General features: G+C 38.2%; 1 protein-coding gene across 3 annotated transcripts in view; it reads right to left on the reverse strand.

The window, feature by feature from the left end:
* Nucleotides 1-13659, reverse strand: part of ADD3 (adducin 3) — a 64904-nt gene extending 51245 nt beyond the window's left edge. For all 3 annotated transcript variants that reach the window (XM_027692119.1, XM_027692115.1, XM_027692118.1), the window contains exon 1: nucleotides 13614-13659. The gene's annotated coding sequence lies outside the window, so the exon portion shown is untranslated. The remainder of the gene's footprint in view (nucleotides 1-13613) is intronic.
* Between the last annotated feature and the right edge of the window lie 11547 nt (nucleotides 13660-25206).

Genomic DNA, 25206 nt, shown 5'->3' on the forward strand with positions numbered 1-25206 from the left:
ATGAAATCACCTCATGCCACCCTTGGGATTTCAGGAAAGGCACAGAGTACATAAAAGGAGGATGCTATCAGTAACATCAACAAACCCCACCCTGCTGAGCACCTGGAAATTTCATCCCACTTAAATAAACGAACCAGGTTACACAAATAGGTCGTTTTTTCCTATAATATATTTAAAACAACAAAACTAATGGGTTTTTTACCTCCCTTTACCCAAGCCAACCCCAATTTAAAAATTCCAAATCATCCATATGGATTCCTTTTTGCTGGGTAAAGCCACACACGGCAAGACTCTTCTAATATATATTACTGGTGTTTTTTTCTTCAGCCCCAACACCACCAGTTAAAAAGAGCTCCTTTGACTTCTTCGATCTTTAGTAGCAGCAGGTCACCTTTTCATTGGCTGGACCACTCAATCATCTCAAACTGCACAGGTATTAGGAAGAATGACACTATTAGAAATCATCTTCACTCAGCCACTTTCAATTACAGTACCTGAGGCAAGAAGTAACTATCAGAGCTAATCCCTTTACAAAGATGCAGACTGAAGTACCAGCTCGTGTGTTTTGCTGAATAAACTGAGTCTGCTCAAACTAAAAGTTTGCATCCCAGTCTGTGGAAAGAATAATATTCTACAGAACAAGACTGTGATATTGTGTCCATACAGTAATGAAAAAAACGTGAGAACAACATCCTTCTGTCAAACAAGATTGATGAAGTATTTAAATGTTACCTTTTTTAAAAAGAATCTCTACAATGTAGAGCTATGCTTCTGGAAGATTGGTATCATCTCCACAAAAGCTATACAAGCAGGCAGTGTTATCACTCAGAAAATACAAAAGCAGAGGACTTTCAGTAATTTACAGTTTCCCAAGGAAAGTAAATCAAATCCTACGGTTGACTGAAAAGTATGAATTTGTACAAATGGCTTAAAATACCATGTCTTTTTTTCTCCCTTGGAACCAGTGACTCAATAACAGGTAAACAGAAGCAGCACAATTTTGTTAAATCAGAAGAATAGCACAATTTTGACTGCAAGCAATCTCACTATATTTCTGCACGAACAGCTCCACTGCTCCTTGAAAGCAAGAACAGCACTCATCATTCTTCCCACCATTTCACTTTTATCTGCTTAACACTGAGCAAATCCATTGGGGGATGATTTCTTACATTGCTTATTGTCTGCCACAGTAAAAACTGAGTTTCTCATATACTAGAAACATGCATAGAAAGTTTCTGCAGTTGATCGACCCATCACATCACACTGAGCAACACCAAGATCTTCAAGGTACAGAGGCCACTTCTCCAAGACTGTTAGTTCTTTTCATGTGAAGTGCTGCAATACAAAGTATTATATTACTTATCCTAAATACTGGACAACACAAGGCAAAATTAATCTTAAACAGCAGAACATAGAGAGGTTTTTAAACTAAAAGAAGGATTAAAGGCTTTAATAGACCTACCTCAAAACGGAAGATATTTCAGTAAAGTAGGGAATGGTGACAGTGCTGTTGATGCCTTAGAAAAACTACATAGTTCAGAAATTAGTCTCACCCCACCCATACTTAGTAGAATGGGTATTAGTTATTAATTTCAAAATTTTTTCTCAGGCTGCTTTCAGCAATATTTTGATAGAAGACTGTGAAAATATTGAGAGATGTTAAAAGTGGTAACAGAGTAAATTTCACTGCATCAGTGAAACTCAGCTGAGTGCTACAAACAGAAATCACACAAGTGTACACATGCCAACTGTTAACTAAACTCAACTCTTTGCTGACTAGTCTCTTCTCTGTTTGCTACTTCTCCAGAGAAAAATTCTTTCTTGTGCAGCAAATATATCCAGGATCTATGTATTGCTTAAAAGCATGGAAGATGTGTCCCAGAAATCACGATTATTCTGCTCTTAAAGATTTACCATTTAAATTTAGGCATGATGTTTCAAGCTTGAGATAAATTTCACTGACTAAGGCTAAAATTTGGATGCAGAGAGGGCTCCAAGCCTGTATACCACTTGTATTCCAAAATAACACCTCACTACTACTTCCATGTGAGTCTAAGTGGCACACACTTCTCAGATTTGCTACACAGCAAAGAATTTCACACTAAAAGAATGTAAAAGGGGTTTAGAAAGTCCCCAGTTTTCACATCCAGCCGCAACACAAGGAAGTTGCTTAACTTATGCTGAACATGAACACATATGTTAGAATAATCCCTGAAATGCCTAGAAATGCTTATATTACATAATGGTTAAGGATAAACAGTGCCATCTGAACTTGCAAGAGGAGTTCATACTTTATGGTTAAATAATTTGTGAGTCATTTGGGATGACTTATGTTTTTCTCTCTCCAAAATCTGAATCAGGAACAAAGTTGCTCAATGTCTGAAAGTTCCCAGTCTGAAAGGAAAATTCCTAAGTCCTAAAGTAACAGTTTTCATTTATCATCCATATTATGTACGAACTACTGAAACTTAACACCTTCCTGTTCAACATTTGTATTTGTGAATTCATTAGGTCCTGAAGTGCGATTTTTTTTTTTTTGCCTAACTTTAGACAATTACATAACATTTGAATTCACTATCTAATTAAGCTCTCTCTTTCGGATGAGGTGCATAATATTCTAGACTTCACTGCCTGCACCACAGGCTTACAGTGATTCCAATAGAGGCACATAATCCACAAGTAGACATCCATATTGCAGACACCTCAAGTTATGCAAGACACGTGCTGCTCTAAAACAATAACAAGCTACATGCAAGATGAAGGAAATGTGTATGAAGAGATCACTTAACTATATTAATAACCAAGGGGAAAAAAAACGATAAATGGCAGATTTTAAAACAAGGGTCTACTCTTTAAATTCTTAAAATTCACATGCAGGATGGGTAGTACACTTTCCTATGCATCCCGTTAACCAGAGGCAAAGGAGTATTTTACATTGCCCAAGTCAACAACACATATTACAGACTAATTCATGGTACTGGGATACAACACAGTATAAAATGAGAACCTCATGGTGCCAAGTAAATACCAAGATCTGGCAACAGTGTGAGTGTGGACTAAAATATGCTGTGAGAAACTGTCACCAGGCACAAACAAGCTTTTGGAATACCAAGTGCAGGAGCTGCCAACATAACAATCATTAAGCGAAAATATATGACCAATTCCTTAAAAAATATAAAGAAATAAAATGTCAACATCTAGGGGATAATGAAGGAGAAAAAGTGAAGGAACGAGGAAGGGGGGAAATGTAGCAGACAAATTTTATTGGGTTTGTGATCAAAATACAAATGTACTTGATTAGGAAAATGTTCATCCATGGGGTTAGCAAAGCAAACAAGCTTAATAGAAAATAGTGTTTAACAAGTTCCGTAAAAGATTTTTAATTCAATAATAATGCTTTCTCTCCTACTCTCACTAAGTGCTTGAAGCTAATGTACATCTCAAAGACTGTCTTCTGTATTTTATTATTGCTGTCAAGAAAGAAAAACGAGCCAAAAAGTTAGAAAATGCATTACACAACTCACATTTCTGGACATCAATATGGTGCTAGAGTCTTTACATTTCATGTTAGCATGACATGTAAATAAACAAAGTACTCCTTTATACTAGAAATCATGGTTAAAGTTGAGTCAAAGCAACAACAAAGCCCTTGCATTCATCAGCCTACTCTAAGCACCTTGCTACACTCATGGCAACAAAGAGTTTATTGCAGTGAAATGTATTGGATGTACTGCACTAAAATGTGTTTGGTAAAAGCTAATTTAAGCTCCTGTCCTTATATGACAGCTAGATGATCTGGGGCTTAATTAGCATGATTCATGACAAACATGCAACACTAAGTTACAGTGATGATGAAAGGATTTTTGAATACTTTTCTAAATCATACAAGCTTATCAGTACCCACCTACAAACATATGCTTTCTTCCATATGACACATGTGCAAACTAACAATGGTGCAAACTTGGTGTTTTATGCTTTAAAGAGAATACCATAAGTTTATCTGCACATTCCCAAAGCCTGAAGAACAGATTTGGCCAAAGAAAATATTTCCATGGAAGTAACCTGACCTTTCTAGTAATCTCCACTCATTTTGTAATTCTTTGGTACAAAACTGGTACAAAGCTGATGTACCACCTGATGTACAGTTGTAGGTGAAGGCCTTCTGGCTGGTCTAGTAAATCTGTTTCACTTTAAAGTTATTTCATCATCATAAGGTATTAAATGTTTCACACAAATCAGTATTAAGGTGGGGTCTTTCCCCCACAGTTACTTAGCTTTTCAAATATCCACAGGTCATCAGCAACTTTCTACACAGTTGGTGAAATGCAAGTTCTTTCTGCTTAGGATGATAAGTAGGAGAAAAAAAACTGTATTCGGTCTACATGCAAAGTTAGACACCTTACAGAGGCTGTCCCATAAAACAGCCTGAAGCCACTATTAGCCCAAAGAATCTTTTTTTCCTGAAGCCCAGGATCTGATGGCAAGATGACACCTTACCTTATTTATTTTGTATCTTCTTACCAAGAAGCGTGTGTTATCAGCAATGTAAAAAAAAAAGAGTCACGCACATCCAGTCTCACATGTGCCAACCACGCATGAAGACAGGATAAAATTCAGACTTGGCAGATTTCATAGGAATCTAGTTAATGTCCACGCCCCATTCACCACAAACTAAGTTTCATTTAAATCTTGTGGCCAGAACTTGACCAAAACTGAATAAACATTCACATCTAAATTAACGTATGTCAGCAGTCATAGATTTTGACTACATACAGGTCATTTAGTGTGCTTGATGCCAGACAGTTAATTTCAGTCCACCATTTCCTATTAAATATTTATTATTTGTATTTATTATTAATAATATTTATTTATTATCCAGCTATTTATTGACATACATCTAATTTAACACAAAGTTACACTGTGGTATAGTATACTGTTTCTGGCTGTTAAATAAGTATCTTTTTCACAAAGTTACATGATTACAGAACAAATTAGTGGGTTTTTTTGCATTTGACACCAACAGCAAGTTCAATTCCACAAGCTGAAGATGAGGAGAAAGAAGAAAGCTAAATAACTGCATGTCCCACCCTAAGGCTAAAGGTCATCTATTTGAAACGAACAAATATTTTCCTCAAATACTGAGATAAACTGTATATGCCCACGTGTTTACCAATTCTGTGGTCTTTGTTCCTAATGAAACACACCAACTTGCCTGTACAGACCTGCTGGTCTGTGGTACCCTGACTATTTCTGGAATGCTTTTAATATATTGAAATTGTGTTCACCTATTTTCCTGCCTCTGATCTCACAGCCGCCATAAGTAACAGATCACAGTTGCTAGGTCAGTGTTGTCACAGGGAGTTACTATAAGATCTCTTGGACAAATGTTATCAACTCCTGGCAATTTGCTATATTTTTTTAATGTTCTAAAAGTCTTTTATACCAACATTTCAATTTGAGACCAATCCTCAAAATATCACCTACGAAGTGAAGTTCCTGCATTAAAATCTCTCAGGAAAGTCAATTTGGGTAAAAAATATTTAGCTTTTGTTCTGTGGCTTATCTTCTTCGTGTATTTCTTTTACACTTCAGGCATCTATCAGCTCTCCAGTCTGTCTGGCAGGATGTCCATTTCTGATGTACTCGAAATGATTCAATTTAAATGATTTATTGTAGGCTCTGGTATCTTTAGCAAATCGTTTCTCAGAATATCTTCTGGCCAGACTTATTATACTTTAAAATTTAATTTGTGAGAGGGTTTTTTTTCCCCTTTCTATTTTCTTCAGAGGAAACTTCAACTTTAGAAAGATGGTTCCTCGTTGCTAAGAGATTGCTGAAATCTGCTTTGAAACCCTCCTTACCTCTTAAAAACAAAAAGTAGCAACAACAAAAAGTTTGAAGTCTTTGATAGATGGGTATACATTTTATCCAACTTCTAATTCAGTCTTTAAAGAGACACTTTACTACCTCCAAGCTCCAACTTCCCTATAACAAGCATTCTCACTTTTATGACTAGCAAAGGCAAGAGGCTGGCAGGAGAATTGCAGGGTTCAGTTCACCAGTTCAGATGTGACCAGTGAACTTTAATCATACAAGTATATTATTGGGAGCCAGGTAAGAACAGCTTTGCTATTCCAGATCCCGGTTGCCAATGCATCTTTAAAGCAACACTGATGCTTTCTGAAGTCACTGACTTCTACAAGCCTGAGAGTGGTATCAGCAGCCTTTGGAAACACTCACAGATTTACCTCCTTCCGTACCTTCATGGGAGCAGGTTGCTGCTCCGAACACCAGGGTGACTTGTTCAATGTATTACAACCACGACTGGGCCTCTTGTGAGTTACAATGTTTCATAATACCATGTGTTACAATGTTTCATAATACCATGTGTTTTGTAACTTTTTTTTTAAGGTACACACATTCAAAGACTGCAAACAGAATGCAAAGAGGCTTGTTCTGTTGCTGTTAAATTGTAATATTTGGGGGCTTGATGCTTTAGCTTATTAGAAGAATTAACTCAATCTAAAGTTACAATCTATGTCTATTGCTATGGAGAATAAACACATCTAATTCAGCAGTTCACTTACTGATTTGTGTAGCTGCACTACTGTTTATCCAAAAAATGTGAATAAATTGAATTCAAAATTAAGAGAATTAGAGGTTACTCCAATTACTTGTATAGATAAGCTTCAAACTGAACCACTTGACATGAAACCCTCCATATCTCTACATTAAGGGGTAGACATTGGGCAATAACAGCAACTGCTGACCACTGGAAAACAGTTCCTGAATGCAGAGCATAAAGAAATCAGACTTCCATGCTTTGTTAGTGATTGTTTTACCCCATCCCCCTTCAACCAAGTCTCTCCTCAGCCTAAAGATGACACAACACAAATCACACTTCCTGGCACTCCATGCTGATAACCAGCAGAGACTGGAGTGTTGGTGAGTCTCAGTTAACAGTATAAGCCCTTCAGAAGAAGCAGAATTAAGAGGAGCATGAGCTGCAAAGAACTCGGCTGACACTGTTTTAACCTGACCCAGCAAGGTACACAACAAAGTTGAATCTTAAAACTAGTTCCACATTTAACAGAGTCTTCTCTATGAAGAGTCACAGGTCATTAGCAGACAGAAAATCTTCATGGTACTACAACTGAACTGTTAAGTAAATCCAGATTCAGCAGAGGGGAAACAAAAAGCTGTATGTTTATTAAACTGACTTTCTAAATATCAATATTTGTTAAGGACCTTGTAATTTCTGAATATAGTTCAACGAGTGAAGGGGAGAAAAAATCCTAAAAACACAGGCTGTTGTTGCAATTATTAAATCGTTATTGAGTGGGAGAGTTTCAAGGCTTATAACCACTTCAGAAAAAAATTCAATTTTTAAACATATATTCTTCATTCACTCTACTCAGCTTACGAATAAAGTCAAACCAGATAAAATCCAACAATCTCCACGGTAAAGACACAGTGATGAGTTAGTGCACATCTATCCACATTTTTTTATGCTCACAAATATTCAGCATTTTTAAGCCATCAGGGACAGACTTATTGCTAAACTAAGGAGCAATTAAAAAAATTAAGTACAATGAGATAGAGATAGGGTGACACATTTAAACCCACTTCATTAATAGTTATAATGTTAGCAAAATAGAATGAGTTTACCTTTTTCCAAAAAATATTTAATTTTAAGCTAGATCTGTTCTTTTGTAGTTAGAAGCTGAATCATTTAAAATATGCCAGTCTGTAATTTTGAATATTATTTTCAGCTGGTACTCCAGCATCAAATAAGAAGATCTAAAAATCTGATTACCATGTCACAATCAACTGAATAATTACATCAACCCATCTCTGTAGAGCTGTTCTTCATTAATTCATAATTAACTGGAGTTGGTAACACAATCTGTACTATTAACTTTTAACAGTCTGCTTGCATCAACTGGAAAAGGACAATTTTTTGTTTGGTGAACCCCAGAGCTCCAGTGCTTCTTTGCCATGCTCGGCAACACACACTCCCTTACAATTCCTCCTCCTGGAGGTGTCCACCAAGCTCCTCTGCCCCTGCTGCAATCAGAGGCTTTACATGAATGCTGTCCTCCTCCTCTTCCTGCCTCTCATGAAACTCCTTTATCACACAGACTGAGGAATTTGACAGGGAATGAGATACAGAAACTTTGCTGCCAGCAAACTGTTTCCATGAGAGAGGCATTGGAAAGGGAAAATGGCAAACACCAATCCAAAACCCTTCAACCCATTTCAGGCACTCACAGGAAATAAACAAACAAAAAAACCCCCACCCCAAAACAGTGGGAAAAGAATAAAAAAAAAGCAGCAGCAACAACTCAGGATTTTAACATTATTAAAATAACACCTTCAAAAGCTATGCTGTCTGGGAAAGGCTGAATGTCTCTTTCCTCAATCCACACCAGAAGCCATAGTTACAGAAATTCTGTACAAACTCAAGGATTAGCAGCATGCCTGAGGAAGCAGGATCTTCGCTTCAAGCACCCTAATCATGTTTTAAAAGGCTGTAGGAATTTGAATAAGCTTTCCTCATTGCTGTGGATCATAGCAGGAGCAGCAATTCTGAAAGTGATGTTTTTCTGTTTTAATTATAAAACTTCCTCATCCTCAACTACTAAGCTACTCCAGGTTTCTATCACAGTGAGACAGACAGTGCAAGTGCTCAAGCTTAGTCTGATTATACTACAGAAACTTTGGGTTTGGCTCTTTTGAGACAAGACAATCATCAGCTTGATGCTGAGGTTACAGAGAACCAGGTTCTATTTTGTAACAGCAATCTATACTGAAAATTATGGTGTTTTTAAAATAATAATTAAAAACACAATCAACAAACCCCCAGCTCTTTCACACATGTATCAAAGAAAGGAGCTACACACAAAGCAAGTGTTTTTTTTCCAGGAGAAAGGCAACAACTGTAGAAATGTTGAATAGGATCTCCTTTTGTCTTTTTTTTAATTCTCTTTGATTACTTTAGATTGCACAATATATATCCCACAATATATTTCATTTGTTTATGAGTATCTGGGCAGAGCTCCAGTGCTTTGGTGCAAGTGGTCACAGTGAACAGCTCAGTTCAGCATGAGCACTACCACCAGCAGGGAAAGCTGGAGAAGTGGAGGAGTTACAGCCTCCATACTGTCAGGAGATACAGCCATTATCCATACTGGACAAGGCTGAGACCAGCCAAGCAAACAGGGACTGAGTTCCAGAAAGTTTCTTCACCTCAACAGGAAAGAAAAAGTCCAACAAATGCAGGACTCCAGAAAAATACAATCATCTTCATGATGAGCACGGTTATCTTTTTCCACTCTGTATGAGAAAAATGTAGAGTGCAGGTACAGTATGAACCAATATTACTGTTTGCTACTGCAAATATCTAGTGAGAAGATTAAGTCAAAGACTCAGACTTTTATGCATTAAAGCTTCCCATGCTAGGAATAAAAAAGCTTCAAACTGATTCACTGTGGGGAACGAGGTATCAGATTACATGATTTCATGAAATGTGCATGAGCCCAACTCTGCATTTAATTTTGGTTTTGTTATCAGACTGCAAGGCCAACTTCTTTTTTTGAATATTTACTGGAAACAGGCATTTAAGGCAGAAATACAGTTGTATCATATATTCTGCTTCATCATTCATGCAGACAGGATTATCTACACTGACATTTGAAGAGCCCCACCTGGGGGGACGTAATCAGCCCCAATTAAAAAACTGCCCAAAATAAGAAGCTGACTCCAGCAATGGGGCTCAGAGAGGACAATGAAACCACATTAAACCAGAGGGTCCCAGGCCTCTAGGATGCTGAAGTATGGTTCCATAGGGCTAGTAGCAGACTAGAAGACAGAGAAGACAATTCCTCTATGTTTGCATGAAACTCCTGTACATCCATAAGTAAACACTTATTAACAGTTTCCCTTGCTCAAACCTAGGAATTAGTGTGCCTAAAGGGATTTCGAGCCAATGTTCATCCCAATTCCTCCTTGCTGGACTGGGAGGGTGAGGGCTGGCAGGAACATGGAGATGGACGTGTTGAAAGACGCACTGAGGAGGGGGGGGAAGCACTCAAGGGCATGTTTCAAATAGTTCCACAAACAACATCTAGCCCCTCTCAAGGATTAGAAAGCCCAGCAGCTCAAAAGCACCAAAAGTACAGCAGACTAATTAGGAACATGACCTTCACCAGAGCTGCTACATCCAGTGTGCAAAACAGGTATGCCCTTATACCATGCATGTGTGCGGGAAGGGGAGGAATGGGACAGTACAGGCTGACACTTTTAGTAGGGCACAGACAAAAGTTTGGGTCAACTCTACATTGGTAACATGCAAAAATACTTTAGTAACTGTCCTGCTTTGCCCTAGTTCGACCTCTTCCTCAGTATTATGAGTAAGGGGATTTTAAAAGTCTTAATTTCTAGCAAAATGAGTAATGCTACCTGGGGTTCAGAAATGTGCTTCATATGACAGAGAGGCACTAAAACTGTATTAGGAAAAAGAAATCAACTTTATAAACTTGCTGAATTTTAAGAGTTTTGTGAGACGGTTTCAGAAAACAGCCCCAACAAGTCCCTTGAATGTTTTAATAGTTCAAGGACTGAACTTCCTCACATAAACAATGTGGGACAGCAGAACCTGAAGGAAGCACAGATGCCCAGGAGCCAAAAGAACACTGAATTTTATTTAACCAGGTTAAATGGTATGGGGTAATGCAGTCACACTCTGTGTATTTCAAGGAGGGCTTGAGAGTTTTACTATTATTTTTAAAAGAAAAAAATTAACTCAGGTGATAGATTTAAAAACAGATTTAGATTAATCTTGCATCTTACTGCATTTTTGAACAATTTACTTTAGACTGTTCCCTAGACAAAGCAGGAAAGAAAAAGGCAATTGCTTTACCATGTTCTCCCATCATTATAATGGGATGCATCAGATTGCTGTTATTGAATAGATCAATCCCCCAGGTTACACATTCTTCTTCATCTTCAGCCTTGCCTTTCAAGTGAGCTCTATCCTTATTAAAAGGACTAGAACTTGTCCTCAGGCATACCCTGTCTTTGAAGATGAAGCCCCAACCACATTTTATGGAAAAGACCTCTCAGTTTGTACCTTTGCCAAACTGTGTAGCAGGTTTAAACAATTATGCAAGACAGTAGATTTCAATTCCAGGCTCCTCTTACTCAGTCTCAAGTTTTAAAAATAATATTTTTCTTTCTACTAGGGTACTTCCAAACAATGATGATCCAAAGGCATTAAAGAAAAAAATGTTACAGCTTAAACAGTGTGACACAGATTATGAAAAAAGAAACCCTTCCCATATGGAAAAGCTTTAAAAATTTGACATTTCTTTTCAATATGTGTTAATCAGAAAGACAGTAGTGAATTCTGACTGCTTCAGACAGAAAAGAATCAAAACTCTTGGGATACATTACACAAAAGAGCAATTGCAAAGAAGGAAGAACAATCCTATAGTTTCTTTTAAAACCGGACTCCTAACAGTGTTTTCTTAAATGGCTGGGAAAGTCAGCAGTTTGGAGCCAGCCACATGTTACTTATCAATGCTTCAAATGCAGGGTTAGTAAGAAAGGCCATGTCTGGTTCCTTTTGCAATTGGGAAAAATCTCTTTTGAACTCCTTCTGAGGGAGAAAGTGTCAGGAAAAGGATCTGACAGGTTCTGCACAGTGAGGGGCAAGGAACGTCTAGAGTGAAATCTCTTGTCTAAAATGAGCAAAGAGAGAGAAACCTCTCCTTCAGCACTGGAGACGCCAGATAAAATGTCTGACTCCCTTGCATCTTTTTTCCAGCCACACATTAATTCCTTTTTATGCTTTATGCCAGCTTCTCATCTTAACAGGAGCCTACAGGGGAGGCCAGTCCAGCACTGCAGGGAATGCAGCCACATTGGGACTCCATGTATAGCATTCTCCCAAGATCCCAGGAAAACATCTTATATTTTAAATACCCCAAGCATCACAGAAGACCTCAATTTAAAGGTGAAACCAATCATCTGAGCGATCTTAAAGGAACAGTCAAAGGACCAGGAAACTACCCTGTTTCTTGAAATGAAAGGCATTATGGATGAACACTGCCAATATCGCCGGTTTTGCTCTTGGACAGGATTTCTCTCCTGTATTTTCAATTCTGTCCAAATTACAGACCTGAGTAGTTCTGTTTCGCCTGCAATGTAAGCATAACTACCCATCAACAGGTCAAGAACTGAACACATTTCATTTCTTTTACCAGCACTGTAAGTTTCTCTGTCCTTTCTTTTCAGTTCCCACACTCTTCAAGACACCAAACAAAAACACCCGTTACTTTTTCCCTCAATCGCAAAGACAAATGCTTGATATAACCAGTTTCTAAATCTGTACTAATAGTAGCAATTTGAGAAATTAATTCCATATAAACTGTAGTCTCATCTGTAGCTAACTGCTCTTGCAGGTGTGGCACATGCAACCTATACAGCTACAAATATGGAAACTTAACATTGACAGGACAGAAAGTGCTAGAGTTTACAGTAATAATTCGATGCACTCTTAGTGGAAGAAGGCAGCTCAGCACCCCTCAATTTGAAGTGCACAGAAGTATAAAGTCAGCTTTTATTGATCAAAGCCATTGTCTTCACATTTCAATGAAACAGTAATATTTTTACTCCTTCCTTGCTTCTGCCTCACAGCATTCCATTTGCAAGGTACGTATAGCATTTCACAGGTAATATTTCACAGCAAATAAAGGAAAGAAAGTTTCTCCAACTAAAAAAAAAAATCCAAGTGCTAGCAACAGGATTATTTTAATATAGTTTTTTAGTTACATAACAGGCATGAAAACGCAAGTTATAACACTGTCTTATTTTAATCTAGGCCTGAGGAGCTACAGACAAGAGTGGCAGACAAAAAGTACTTCAGATAAGAGATTAGGCACCCAAATCCCTAAAAGTCTGCACTGTAAGAATGCTTGCTGCCTATTATTATAAAAATGAAGAACATAACACAATATATACTATCTATACCACAGGAACACTTGTAAGACATAATAGCAGTGTCTGAAAAAGGTATTAAAAAATCCTCAGCTCCTCATTTGTAAAACACAGGCTGCTGCCCAGGTTCTGCCACCTTCATACTCTTCCTTTTGCATCTTTAAGAACTGTACATATAAAAGTTAACTGGTGTGCAAAGTCTGCTAACTACTGTGAAGAATGTCAAAGCTGCAAGCTTTGATGATACTTATCAACTGGTCCATGCATCCCACTGTACAAATAGGAAATATCCACCTCACTGTGGCTGGAACCAGCAGGTCACCTTGTTATCCTTATGCGTATGCAGTTCCCTTACATATTTAGAGCAAATATTATGCAGTACTGTTCAGACTCTTGCACACTCCCCAAAGCTGAGGTACAATTTCATCCCACAGAAGTATTCTGTGCAACATTAAAGAGATTATTGCGAAAGGTTTTTTTGTCTGTACTTTTTAATAAAACCACTTTCAAAGTGCCAATTTCCGATTCAGTTCCCTGTCCCCCCTTAAAATCATTACACTAAATGATCAGCAAGAACACAGCCAAGAATTCAGACAGTAAAATGTTTTAGGTACCTTGATTTTTTCCACAGCTCTCCTTCTTTCTAGTAATGTAGTTGACCTGTAAAACAGAAGAAAGAGATGACTGACTTCTGGTAGGCTTTAGAATATTACTGGAATATACTGTACACTTAGAGTATTGACACAACATTCAGTTTCTTGAACTCTTTTTCAGATTTTTTAATTGAATTACATTTTGTTATCATATAGTGCATTTTTCACATACAGAAATCTCAAAGGGAAGTTTCATTTAAGAGCACCTCATTGGGAATCTCGCCATTTACCAGGTTACAAACCAGAAAGTAAAATCCAGACTATCAGCCTCATTTTTAAAATAGAGCATAACAGCCACAATCCACAATTCCTCTTCTAGCCTAGCAGAAGAACTGAACTTCAGAGCAGTCACTACACTGTGGGGCAGGCGGGGAGCTGGGACAGGGACACAATACCCCCCTTTGAGGGCTGGTGTGCAAATTCATACGGAAACAACCGCCTTGCTCTGACCCTTTCCCACCACTGAGCAGCGATGGGTCTTCCTCTTGCCTTTGTCTTCTAACATGAAAGTAAGTTAATAAATAAAATAGCAATTGTTTATTTCTTTCCTCTTTCATCCTCTCAGTCTTTGAGTACAAGTTGTCTTCAGTCAAACCCGAGAAATCATTTCCATCACCTCCCCTTTTCCCTCAACCGCTCCACCAAGGAAAAACAGTTGAATTTCCTGGGGTACAGGGGCCGGACTCCTTGATTTCATACATATATACAAAACATATGCTACATTTTCTTTTTTAAGATCTATAAGTGGCAAATTAGACATTTTATGCATTGTGAGAACACCGAGCTCAGCCAACCATCAGGCATGGCTGGTACTTTCCGCCAACCTGTTAACCCATTTTTATTCATCAGGTTCTAACAGCCTCTTTAACTGTCCCCAGCTTTTCCTTTTTACTCTTTCATGACTTTATTGTAGTATCCTCAAACATTACTGCTTTGGTCTTCTACTATCACACTACAAATACTTCACCAGTTTCAACATTCCAGCAGGTTGGTTATCCTGTTCCCCATCATCACTAAAGGCTCAATTATTCAATGTTCTCTATGAGTTTCAGGACTAAAGAACTAACTTTTGAAAAAAAACAGGATACACAAAAATAATGCAAATAAAATTATGCAAAATTACTGTAAGAGATTATTGTCACAAGATCCTCCAAAGCAAAAAACAAGCTTCCAAGAGAAGTTAAAATGTTAGTGCATGTGTGTTCAAATTGTCTATTTTCCCTGAATTATATAGTTACAGAAAGTAAATTCCTTGCTCACTTGAAAAATAAATGTTGCCATAATATGGCATTATTTTCAGCAAGTTTGCATTTAGGAACGAACAATGTATTTACACAGAGTATTAATACAGGTAAACAGCCACAAAACAATTTCACCTACTTTTAGACTTGAGAGGAATATAGATTTAGGGGACAAAACTGTCTCTATCCAGGTGCTCTGCACGGGGCTTGGGCATATTTGCTTAATTTGCTGCCCTGCCAATGCTCCCTGGCAGAGCACACAAAGTGATGGCAGTGACTGGGGAAAGAAGAGGAAGTGTGTTGGCATCAAAATGCCACATTAGAGCAGGAGTACTCCACAGCATCAGGAATTTAAACACTTTAACGTGACTGTTTATTCTTGGCATGAGTACAGTTTATTTTTCATCTACTTCACACTGCTAGAGATAAGGGAATGCTATTTTTACGCAAGCTCCTGATATGTTATTTTAAGCGTAGCTGTCACCAGCAAGAAGAGACCCCGTCTTGCAGGCTAGCAGCTACTGTTTCCAGAGGGCATCAGTAGACCACTCTCAGACATGAAAATTTGATAGTCTCCCCAATTTTGCCAGCTTCAGGTCTAATAGCACTGGTTGTCAGAGCACAGAGGTGCCCATATCTGATGGTGTTTGACACTGCTTTAGCCTCCCTAGAGTTGCAGAGCACTGCTCACACTCCCACGGGGGCCAGCGGAGCGTGGGCATCTTGCTCATGTGCCTCCACCTCTGGGCACTGGGGGAGTTGGAGATCCTATAGCTCTCAGCAAAAGGAGGCAGTCTGGGAAACTGCTGAATCCAGAAACCATGACACTCCAAATATATGTGCTTTTGAGCAAATTTTTTTTCTGCCCTTTGTCACAAGCTCTTTGCTACAATCCCTTTCTTCTTCTCCCTCTTTGCGACCCTTCTCCCTATTACCACTCACTGCACTTTCACAAGCTCTTCCTCCCATTCCATTTCAAAATTCTCATTATTAAAACAACAACAAAAACACTTGACAACTGTGAAACTACTCTGCTGTTTGGTGCCATGACCTTATTCACTCTGCTTAATCCACTGGGGTCTTTTCACCCCACTCTACACACCCCCGGAGTATGGGCAAGAAACTCTGACGTAGGCACTGGCCAGGAGTTGTCTTCACTGTGCTTGTTTAGGCTGTATTCTCAGCTTTTTTTCATCAAAATGCCTCTATGGTCAAAATAAAATTATACAGTCAGTTACAAGGGATGCATATCATATCAAGAACTGGAAAAAGAAAATCTAGAAAGGAGTAACAGTCACACACTAAAGAACAAATTCAAAGTCAGCTCTCAGATCAGGGAAAATAATTACTGAAATACATTCTTGGATGAATAAATTAGGAAGAGGGATGGACGTTAACTCAAGATATGACAGCAGCAAGACAAATATTGAATATGAGCAGCTTCAAAAAAATTTGCAATACATCTGAATAACTGTGTATGTCAGAAATCAGGTATATTACACAAATCTTAACAGGACATTGAAAATGCAAGTACAAATTAAATGTTACATGAGGGTTTCAGCCTATAGGACAAAACCATTTGTGTGTCAGAGATACCATTTATCTTCTTGAGAATTAAAGTGCAAAAGCCACTTGGTTACTTGAGAGCTACCACTCCCTCGGTCAGAGAAGCAACATTTTAGAGCTGCATCCAGAAAGTATGAGTAATCATAATGACAGATAGTTCAGGAACTGATGGGATATCCCAAAGAAACATGTTCTGGAATGAAAGTATAATCTTCCTCAGCTACTCATATTATAATGGCTGATCAGTGTGCAATAGGAAAATACGCTTCTGGTTTGAATCCAAACCTTGAGTATAAAAGCAAAGCTCTAGTAAATATTTAAGAGAATTTTGAGTTCCAAACTAAAGGGCTAGCAACTAGGTTCTTTTCTTTTTAACAAACAAAACCATCAAAAGATTGTGCAACTCTAAGAGCCCTTAAGGAAACAATTGGGAATTTTTCATAACATGGTATTTCCTTATACCACTGGCCACAGGAATGCAAACAGTTCCACCAAACAGAGATTTGTTCATTGGAAACAACTGACAAGCTAACCATGTTTCCATCTTTTCCACTCTCAGCACTCAGCATACAAAACAGATGATATAACAGAATACAGAACTATCATACCAGGGCCACAAGACATCTTTAACTCAGCACCTGAGACTTAACAAGAATATATTTCTCCTGAGGTTTAGAGAGAGAACTTATGTCTAATTATTTAGCATCTTTACCTAAACAAAATTTATTTTTCTACTGCAATTTCTACTTATTTGTCAGATTTCCCCTAAATAATGCTACATCCCTTTTAACCAGAAACACGTCCCTAGCCCCAACCACAAATCAGCACATCAGTAATTACAAGACTCGCTCCCACAGCATTCCCTGACAGTAAGTAAGGCAGGTGAGGGCTAGGGAGAAGCACTGGCACAAAAACGTGGGTTTGTGCTCAACTTGGTTAGTGAAAGCAAAAGCAATGCTACTTGTAGTACACCCTTTGTACCTTATACAATGTGTAATTCCAATGAATAGATTTCCACACCACCTTCTCCATTTGAGATTATTATTTGAATGATGCCAACCAACGCTGGGAATTCCTCCAAAGGAAGCTGGAAATGTTTGTGTTTATGTACAGGCAATGGCACCCTTAGTGCTCACAATCTACCAGTATTCAGACCTTACATGAGGAGACAAAGTACCAGAGACACTTCAAGGGAAAGGCAAGACAAGACTGACAAAGGGACTTAATTTTCTTGACAGCTAATTAACAAGTCACTATCGCAGAGAAAGCAATTTACACTCTGTGCTGAGCTTCATGCTGTGAAGAGGGAAAAAGAGAATAAATGAACATAAGCAACTGTAAAAACAGAGAGTATTCTCAGAATCCAGGAGGGTACCAGGAATGCCAAAAGGTGCTACATCAGCACCCTGACCAATATCTGTCATTGCAAATTTGCAACTCAATTAAGGCAAGATTTTAATCAGAGCTACAACTGGACTTAATTCTCTCCATTCAAGCTGAAGGAAAGCAAGGGGAAGAAGTCATAAAACAGAACAAAAATGAAATGTGCTACAAAGAGACCAAATTGTTTTCAAAAGAAAAAACCAAAACAAACAAAGTCCATGAAAGACATAGCTTTATGGAACTAGTTTGCCAAACAAGTCAAGAATTTTGGATAGTAGAAAAGACAGACAAATGTCTTGAGATAGAGATGTAAAAAGACTTTGCTTGTGTGGAATCCATGGCAGAGAGATTATTTCTCTTGTAGTCAAGGAAACCACTCCTACAACTACAAGATTTCAAATTTTGGATTTCCCCTTTTAGGAGGGAACATGGGAAAATCCTCCATGCTCTTCAAATAGGAAAATGGGATATGGCTCTGGTGTCCCATGTGTAGACAAAAAGGGCCAAAAGGATCTGCCAACAAACTCGTCCCAATGGCACCACGGAGGAAGAAACATGTCCATACCGTACTTCAATCTTCTGAGATAATCAACGATAAAATAGTCATTGCAAGTCTCCCATAATATTTTCACATACAAAACCATTTACCAGAAGTTACTAAACAGGAAGCTAAAAATTTCAAGCTAGGCTTTATTTTAACTGTTGCATCTCTTAATCTTTTCTTTCTATAGGAGAGGCATGCTGAACTCTTGAACGCTGACCTTTCGTCACAGCACATTCATGATTCCGGAGAATTCAACTTTTTTGAAGTCACAAACACATGAACCCTCCCCTCCTTTTTAGATGATTCTGAAGGTCTAAACATAAGTCATACAAAGAAGCAGCTTGGTTTAATTATAATAGTAGAGCAAAAATTATTTTTTTCCAGTTATCTTGACTAGATAACCAAAGCGTGTTACACGACCTTGACTAGTGCCAAAGTGTGCTGAGATTTGGAACACTACTCAAAAGCTATCTTTTATTATTATTACTGTCAGCATCCTAGAAAAAAAACATGCACCAAAAGCTTTTCAATTTAATCTCACTGGTGATGATATAAAGAACTACCCAAACTCTGCAGACCGGAAGGTAAAGGCAGTAGAACATATCACGGATTTCCATAATTAGAATATAGTAATACCAAGCTATGCAGGAAATTATTTGCTGGTTTTCATTAAAATACCCAGTTCATTTTTATTTTTTCCTACAGTCACTGCAGCAAGATGCATGTTCAGAATGACAAGAAACTACTGGGCAAAGTCTATGTAACATTCATACTCAGGCTGAATTAGCACTACAATCAGTGGAAACTTTGGCGTTGATAAGGAAGCAGAGACTGATTTTAGAAAGGTGGCAAAAATCCAAGCTATTGAAGAATATCTGAAAAGCTTTAATTGTGTCTCCTGGCTGAAATAAATACATGTGAAAATGAAGGTGCTAATTCACACTCACCTTAAGGGTTATAGTTTACAATAATACTTATTACTTCATTTTACCTCTGTCATCTGATAAATCCCACTAATAAAGGCCCAATGCTCAACAATTCAGTGTTGTAAAAAACAGAGCTGCTGTCTGGTAGCTACCTTAATGACTTTCTCAGGAAGATTGTAAAATTAGTTTCAGGTGAGGTATTTTAAATACTGCATTATTAAATTTCACATAAATACAGTCCAAGCAATAGGAAATGGCACTGTCAGAAATCATCCAAATGACCTTAAGATCTGGATGCCGGGTACAGTTCTGCAACAGGCCTCCCAAGTGGCCTCAGAAAAATCATTTCTACATTATATATTTCTGCTCCCCTTGGTCCCTTAAAATGAGGTGAAGTGCCCACTGAGATTGGCATGAGCAAAGGTGTGTGTTAATAAACTGCATCTCTTTCAGTAACAGGTACTTCAAACCAGACAAAACACAAGTGCCAAGTGCAGCTTTGAAAAGGTCTGTCAAGGGGAGGTGGACAGTGCTCCTTCAGCCTTCATTATGAAAAATGAAAAAGCACAGGTTAAAGTGACACAAAAGGTACAGGCATCAAAGCTTCAAGAAAGGAATGGGCACTTCAAGGAGCAAGACCTCTGCTTCCTTGGGATCCATCTCTCACAGAGGGAAACAAGACCAATTTCCCAACTCGCTCAAGTATGTGCACTTGAGACACCATTCTCTTAGACTTGCATGTAAAATATATACTTACACACCTGCAGTTACAGTAGTGGTCTGCCCAAGGATACAAAGCAAGGCAAGACTCATAGGGACTCTTTCCAAGTCTTCATATCAAATAACAGTTAAGACCTGGCAGATTCTCATTTCACAGCAATTTTTTTTGCAAACTGTCTTTGCCACTTCAGCTCTAAAAAAATGTCTGTTCGGGATGTTTTTACTAGGAAGTGATTTTTGCTAACTTGATGCTTTGACCACTTGAGAAGCCACTGATTCTTTTCTAATCTTACCTATTCCTTTAATACTGTTTTGGTTTTATTACTGAACCATTCAATCCACAGCACCTCTACACCTCCACTCACACACAGTTTTGTCTTTCAGCTCTGAACCTCTCATTCTACTACAGCAATATTACTTCTGAGCATTTCCAGCAGGGTTTACTGGCATTCTGCGGCTCATTCTGAGACTGTTGAAACTTGGCTCATACTGTGCCTGCAAACAAGAAGAGAATAGTGGAAATCAAAGTGAAGGCCTGCAGCTGAAGTTTCAAGGGGCTGGAGAGGATTTTCCCTGTGCTCCCAACAGTGATTGGGACACTTGGCCCAGTCACATCAAGACATGACACAACCTCTCAAGAGGAATCTCTGTCTGACAACAGATGACCAGAAGATGTTTCACAACATAAACTTCAAAAGTATGGAATTATCATCTTCTACGGATAAAGCCGTAGCTGGATTCATGACACCACCATTGCTGCAAAACTAATAATGTTCAGTGTACATACAGATCTTAAAATATTTTTCCTCAGCTACGAAGCCCCAAACCCCTTATTTATTGGAACAAGCTGTATTTGGAAGTTAGGATTATGATTTGTTTACAAACTGACCAACTGGTAAAACAAAAATACACTTTCATCAGTATTCTTCCTAATTATTTCTGACATTGTGAACAGAAATGTTGCCTCCTTATATTCTTCTATTTAATCATGGTCCTGAAATGGTCAATCCAGGCCCCAAAGCTTAGAAAGGACAGAAACCAACTACATGTTTTTTTCTTTTTTTAAACTCTTTATCTCACTTGTTCACTTTTGACTTCTACACAGCTTAATTCAGCCAACCTCCACCCTAACCCCTGGGAGCATCTTGTACTTTCCAGCCATCTGGACTGTATTTACATTACTAAGACAAAAGTCAAACTTGTTCATGAACAAAGAAAAACCTCCTTACTATCTTTCTGTCTTGTCTGTGCAGTTAATTTCTAAGTTCTTATTTTCTCAAAAAAAAAAATTGTTCTCTATGAAGAGCTCACATAATCTTCCTCGTGAGCTCTATTGATGTTATACAACTTCTTTGCTTACCATTTTCTAGTGCTGCCTTAATAAAAAAAAATTTAAAAAATAGAAATTACTATTTTTCCCAGTTTTCACCTTCTCTTCACAAAGTCCTTACAAACAGCATGAAAGTTCACGTATGATGGTTTAGGATAGAAGAAATTGTACCAAAGTGTTTATTTAGAGAGTTTTGCAAATAAAATGAATTATTGCCAAAGTAAGATCAGAGACAAATTTTAAAAGGAACAGAGACAAACATTTACTTTTGAACTTGTACCCATTTTGATGGTATCCCTCCCCCTGGCAGCAACTGCTGCATCTCAGCTCCTCCAGAAAGGAGGAACATGTCATTTTTTAAAATGATATTTTCATCAAAATACCTGTGCTGTGACCCCTCTCCCAAAATAGTGGATCACATGTGCTGAGGAACACTCGCAGAAAAAGCATAAACTGCAGAAGACAAGCAACTGCCTCAAACTGGTTTTACTTCCAACCACATATTCTTAAACTCCACCTACTTTTATCTGGTTTTATCTGAGCTGCTGTATTAGTCTGCCTTTTAGTGCATTTTATAACCCTATTTTTCAAGGCACACTATCTCTTTTGATCAAAGGTAGTCAACTACAGATTATCATTAAAAGCTATTTTGCAGACTACTCTGCTCCACTTGATATGCACCAGAAATCTGCATCAAGTTTAAATGAAAGCCAGATTGGTGCCTTTGTTACAAGGAAAATTAATGAAAGCAATGAGCAATACTTGACATTCAGCTAACTTTTTAACCAGGAATTGAAGGTTCCCAATGCTTTGCAATGCTTGATCCAAACATCTGATTTATTTCAAATATTAATTCAGTCTAATGAGCTAATTTAATACCTGCATAAGGGAAAAATGCCAGTGTAGAACTATAGTGTAACATAAATTAGAAAACACATACTAGGAAGAAAAATACCTCTCTAGAGGGGTGATTGCTTAGCTGCTGTTTATTTTCAAGTTGAACCTCTGAATTTAATTCAACAAAGTGAGCTTTCAGAAGCATAATGACTTGTAATGATCATGTCAAGTATCTTCTCGTCCCTTCAGCAACTCCTCTGGAATACCAAGGAGTACAAGTTCAATTACAGATGTGTGGGAGGCTGCATACCACCAGCACAGTAAATTCATTAGAGCAGGAAATACACAATAGAGAGGTAACAATGAATTAAAAATGTAATGAATAGGTCCATGTGAAAAAATAACTCCTGCAATAGCTCAGCCAAACACTACCACATATAAAATAATGCAAAAGCTCTGGACACAAATGCTTGAACCAGCATAATTAAGAGTACAAAGTTGGGGCAGAAACACTTCCCCTGCCAACATTTACCTCTTCCACATCTGCGAAAAGAGGACTTAATGCAACATTAACAGAACCAAACATTCTGCTTCCTTGCATTCATAGATACCAGTTTCTAGACTGATTCAACATTGTCCCTTCCCATTTTTTTCCTCCTCATCTCCAAAATCTAAAAAAGACCATCAGTATGAATAAATACAGTTTGTCATTAAAAGTAGCTGAAGTGAAGATGCAACATTATTTCTGCTTTAGGGAAGCACTGCCAAATTACTTACCAGAAAAAAAAATAACAAACCAGGAGATCTGTTATCAGCTGAGCAATACCTCTACTAAGAAGAACTTCCCCCCTCCATGTGATTTCAAGCTGTTCAAATTTTGCCCATACTTCGCAATACTTTTTTCTTTTTGGAGTGAAGACATGGACAATAATCAATTAGGCAACTGAACTTCCTCTTCTTGAGACACAAGCTGAATGTTTCATGCAAGCTACTAAAAATAAGTTTTACTTCCAGCAATGACAACTCCTTGCAGCTTAATCAAAGGAGTAGCAATCACAGCCTAATGGGCTCTATTCTCTAGAGCAGCCGAGTGGGAAAATGATCAGTAAGAGAAGATTCACTGCAGAGAAGAGAAGAAACTGCAAAGAAGTGAGGACCAATATATTTGCACTTAGTCCACATCGATTTGATTTTATATGTTTCTAACATAGAGAATGTGAAGGGACTTGATGCTCAGTCCACAGATACGTTACGAAATCAGTTTCTAAGGAAACAGAGCAGAATCTGAGGGAACAAAATTTCTGTGTTTGTGCTGCTTCTGTAGCAAACACAGCATCAGCTGCAGAAAGCACAAGAAGCAAAATTCCTCCAAACCGATTGAGGAACCTTAAGCATCCTAAACTAGCAATTTAACTGGCAGGCTCATTGGTGAGGCACATGCATCTATTTGAGGAGGGAGAGCACAGGGTGTAAGCAGGATGCACACCAGCTCACTGCCAGTACCAACCTACTCCTCTCAACTGCAGTGCAGGAAGAGACACTAAAAATAATACCGCTGGCACTTAATATAGTCTGCTCGTTCATGCATGCAGAGGCTCCTCTGTGACTTCTAAAAAATCTGACTGCCCACGTCTCATGGTTCCTCTTTCAGAGAAAAAACAAATTTATAACTAGTGAGGCAGCAAACTTTTCTGTACAAGAACTCAAAGGAAGTCAGGTAAAAGGTGGGAATTTTCAAGAGGGGTTTCCACACCACGAATGCCAAGCAGGTTTCCCTGCTGCCACAAGTACTGGACTTCAGAAAGCATCCCTCCAAGCCTGATGGCATGGGGCTGCTCTCCCCAGCTGGCAGTGTGCCTGGCCTGCAGGGACTGCACTCAGGATGCAGACAGACCCAAAGGGCAGCTATACCAGGGGGCTCCACATGATGAGATCCTCCAGGCCAAAATAATCAGAATTCTTTGGAGAATTTAAAACTTTAGAGGTACGTAGTGCACTTCCTGAACTTTGAAATGAAACATTCCTTCTACCAATCAGCTACATAACCCACTGCTTAGCAACAGAGCTTGCACACGTGTATGTGTCTGCAAGAGGCAAAGCAAGCTTTGTAATCCATCATTCTCACAACACAGAAAGACAGTTTCTCTCTGGGTATACACAGGGTTTTAAAAAATAAATTAAAAAAATCTTAAATTCACATTTAAAAATAAATCCATGTCCCCTTTATGTTCAATAAAAACTAGATGGTGAATTGAAAACAATCTTTCTAAAGTAGTTTCAATAAATGTGTTTGAGCGAGGCTAATTTCAACTCCAGACAGAACTCTCCTTGGTTTGCCTACGTGCTGTGTTGTTTCGGACAGTGACAATTCTTTTTGCACAGCTATTTACATTGCAATAGCAAAACATTAATGCAACTTGAAATATCAGTGTTAAGAGTCTACTGCTAAAAGTGTCTGTATGAAAGCCAGCAGCCCAGAGATGACAGCCCAGGCCTGAAATCCCAAATACATTACCACAGGCTGGGATATTATTTCCACTGTGCTATCCCACTGCAGAGTGCACATCAATACTCATCTCTATCTATGAATCAATGGAACCTATTTTAGGCACAAAAGCTTCAAAATAAATCCTTCTGACCAACCTCTCAAATTAATTACGCAAATGCTGTATGAAAGTGCACAGATCATTTTTAATTCAAATTTTTAAAACCCCGCACAGACACTCTGAAAGGAAAAGAAAGCAAATGCCTAATTATACATGTTGAATAATCCAGATAATGGTCTGTCACATGCGTCGTTCTGAATGCAAATCAGAACAATGGTTTTAGCTGTAAACACAACGTGGAAATGTCAAATAACTTTGATCTCGTCTCTGGCAAGAACACGCTTCTTTAAGATACCATTCTGTATTCAACGGGATATATGTATATATAGCATTTTTTCCTGTTGACTCTCAAAGCCTTTCCTTACAAAATGTACCTTATGAGATATTCCAGTGGAGATGAA

The sequence above is a fragment of the Neopelma chrysocephalum genome, unplaced genomic scaffold (assembly GCF_003984885.1).
Source record: "Neopelma chrysocephalum unplaced genomic scaffold, ASM398488v2 Primary Assembly neopelma1_85, whole genome shotgun sequence".
NCBI lineage: Eukaryota > Metazoa > Chordata > Aves > Passeriformes > Pipridae > Neopelma > Neopelma chrysocephalum.